At 43.4% G+C, this 3,239-nt stretch overlaps 1 pseudogene; it reads right to left on the bottom strand.

The window, feature by feature from the left end:
• Positions 1 to 354: 354 nt before the first annotated feature.
• LOC107693573 (uncharacterized) lies at positions 355 to 1,488 on the bottom strand (annotated as a pseudogene).
• Between the last annotated feature and the right edge of the window lie 1,751 nt (positions 1,489 to 3,239).

The raw sequence follows: 3,239 nt of genomic DNA on the forward strand, positions 1-3,239 counted from the left end.
CAGTCCAATGTAGAATTCACCACCCAGGTCAGGAGGCCAAAGAATAAACAAGACTCAAGCTCACAGCATAATAAAACCTGACTGAGCTTATTGTACATCCAAACTAAAATCCATGTACACATAATTTATAGCCACAAAAAAGAAGAAAAAAACAAACCAAAAAAAAAAACAACAACAACAACATGACAACTGTGAAAAAATGTTCAAATAGACAAATAAAGGCACATTTGTCAGATTCAGCGAACAGTCAGGTCTTAAATCCACAGGGCCAACAGCCCAGGATATCCTTCATATACTATAAGGCCAAAATATTCAAGGCTGCTCATTGTAGAATCAAGTCCACTGCACTTACATCTAGACCGAACTCTGGATGAAGTCAGTGGCTTTGGAAAGAAAAGCCAACCATTTCTTCTCACCGTTTGGAAGCGTGATTCGCAATCTAGCAGGGCAGAGAAGCGCAGGCTTGAGTCTGCATTTGTAGAGTGACGACATCACATCTTTATACTCGGTGTGAAGCTTTAAAACCTCAGGGCAGTAATACTCAAAAATACGAATCTTATGGCCATCATACAGCAGCTCACCCTTTTCTGCGAGATTCACGGATGACCAAGTCCTTCACTTGAAGGCGATGGAATCGCAGAATGATGGGTCGTGGTCTCTGCCCTGGCACGGGTTTAGGTGCGAGGCTACGATGAGCTCTGTCCAGCTCAGGCAGGGAGGTTAAAACCTGGGAACCAAGGACATCGACCAGAAGCTGAGAGAAAAAAGCTGTCAGACGCGGCCCTTCGATTGACTCTGGTAAGCCCAGAATTCTAATATTTTGGCGTCGGCTGCGGCTCTCAAGATCTGAGTCTTTAGCCTTAAGCCACTCATTATCTTTCTGGAGCGCCGAACATGTAGCTTTGAGTTAGGGCTGTGCAAAAAATCGAATACGATGATCATGCGCATCTCGTTGGTAAAGCTGGTTCTGTGATTAGTAGTAAATCTCCATCACCTGCTTTCAAATGGAGTGGCATTTACTACACAGAGCCATAGTTCACTGACAAGCGACGCAATATCACATTCATTATCGCAGGCGATACATCGGCGATAATGAACGCGATATTGCGTAGCTTGTCATTGAACTACGGCTAACTGAGCAAGTGATGGAGATTTACTACTAAATCACAGAACTGGCTTTACTGATGAGATGCGCATGATCATGGCATTCGATTATTTGCACAACCCTACTCCAAGTTGTTCAAGCTGCTGACTAACCTCTGGAGTGCCGGACTCGAGATTACCGATGCGCAGATCATGGTCAGCCACTGTGGATTGAATGCTATCTAGTTTGGCTGCAAAACTTTCGAAAGACACTTTGAAGTCTGCGGTGATTGAGGCTCTAAGATCGTCATGTAAAGCAGTGATCTCGGCTAGCATAATGCTAGCACTTGGCGAGAGAGTGCCTTCGCGGTATTTATCGACCTGTTTGCCCCTTCCTTTGGACATTTCAAAAGCGATTGAAGTCCCAAAACGGTAAACAAAAACTGTCAGATGCTAACAAAAGCACTGAGGTTTATAAGACAAAACTGAAAAGTTTACGGGAGTGAACTGCACGCACATCTACTCCACAGGCGCCATAACCGGACAGGCATTGACACGCCTAACCTCTTTTCTGCGTACACTGGAGACAAAGCCTGAGATGAAGACTCACTTGAGGTAGCCCCTCCCCTGCAAGAAGGCCAGGAGTGCTGGTATTTATCTATTTTTGGGGTGCATCACCCGCAGAATCCTGGTCAGATCAGAGTTGTCTTCAACTCCATTGCGCAAAAACAAGGCATCTCTCTGAATGATGTTCTTTTCTCTGGTCCAGACTTAAATAATACTCTCTTAGGGGTCATGTTGTGTTTCAGAAGGGAAATTAGGGCTGTAACTGGGACATTGAACAGATGATTCACAGCTTCGTTGTAAGACAAGACAATAGAGACTTCCTTTGTTTTCTTTGGTGTAAGAAACAAACCATCTCCTGCTGTGGCCATTTATGGTCTCTGATGTGCAACTGCCCATGGCGAAGAGGAATTCTATGTTGATGATGGACTTTTGTCAATGCCCACAGCTGCTGGAGCCATCGACCTGTTAACACGGACAAAGGAGATGCTTGTCACCTTAAATCTGAGATTACACAAGTTTGCTTCTAATAGCAAGGAAGTAATGGATGCATTCCCTACCGAAGATTATGCGAAAGGACTCAAAGATCTTGACCTGGATGTTGACCATCCAACGCAGCCTTGGACTTAGCTGGGATGTATTTACTTTTCACAAAAAGGAGACAGAGAAGCCTTTTACTAGCAGACAGATACTTGCTACTGTCAACAGTCTCTTTGACTCACTCGGGTTTATTTCCCCGTCAACCATTCAAGGACAATTCCTATTACGAGAGCTCTCAGGTGAGGCTCTTTACTGGGACTCTCCTCTTCCTGAAGATAAGGCAGAAGGAAGATGCTGTTCTGGCTTCAAAGATAGATGAGGTGATCAAAAGTGAATTGAACTTCACTCTAGATGCTGTAGAGTTTTACACAAATAGCAGAGTTGTCCTGTGATATATTCATAACCATACAAGATGTTTTTATGTATATATTGCCAACAGAGTGCAGTGTATCAGGAAGGTGTCAAGCCCAACACAATGGCATTATGTCTCTACAAAGCATAACCCTGCAGACCATGCCACTCAATCTGTACCAGCAGATCTGTTGAGCACCACCACTTGCTTACAAGGACCTGCTTTCCTGTTACAAGCTGAACAAAGCCCATAATTGGAGGAGGAAAGGTTTGATATCAAGAGGTTCATTCTCTTGCCACCACTTTATCCACTGAAAGTTCTTATCTCTGACGCCAACGCTTCGAGTGATTCTCTTCATGGACGTCACTAGTCAGAGCCATAGCTTCTTTCATACACATCGTCCAGGCATGCAAGGCGAATGATAGTCACAGTATCTGCAGATTATGGCACCACTGCTCAAAGCCTCACTCGGAGGAACTGTTACAAGCAGAATCAGCCATAATAAAGAGTGTGCAGAGAGAAGCCTACATAGAAAAGCTTACTTGCATTGTCAAGAGACATTACATTCCAAGGAATCGTCCTCTGAAAAAGCTGAGCAAATTTTCCATGAATTATCTCTGTAAGTAAAAAAGAAAAAAAAAATGCATATGTTCTTTAAAGTGAATTTTACATGTTCTCATTTTATATAAAAAATATATAC

This window comes from Sinocyclocheilus anshuiensis, unplaced genomic scaffold (assembly GCF_001515605.1).
Source record: "Sinocyclocheilus anshuiensis isolate Anshui unplaced genomic scaffold, SAMN03320099.WGS_v1.1 scaffold1970, whole genome shotgun sequence".
Lineage (NCBI taxonomy): Eukaryota > Metazoa > Chordata > Actinopteri > Cypriniformes > Cyprinidae > Sinocyclocheilus > Sinocyclocheilus anshuiensis.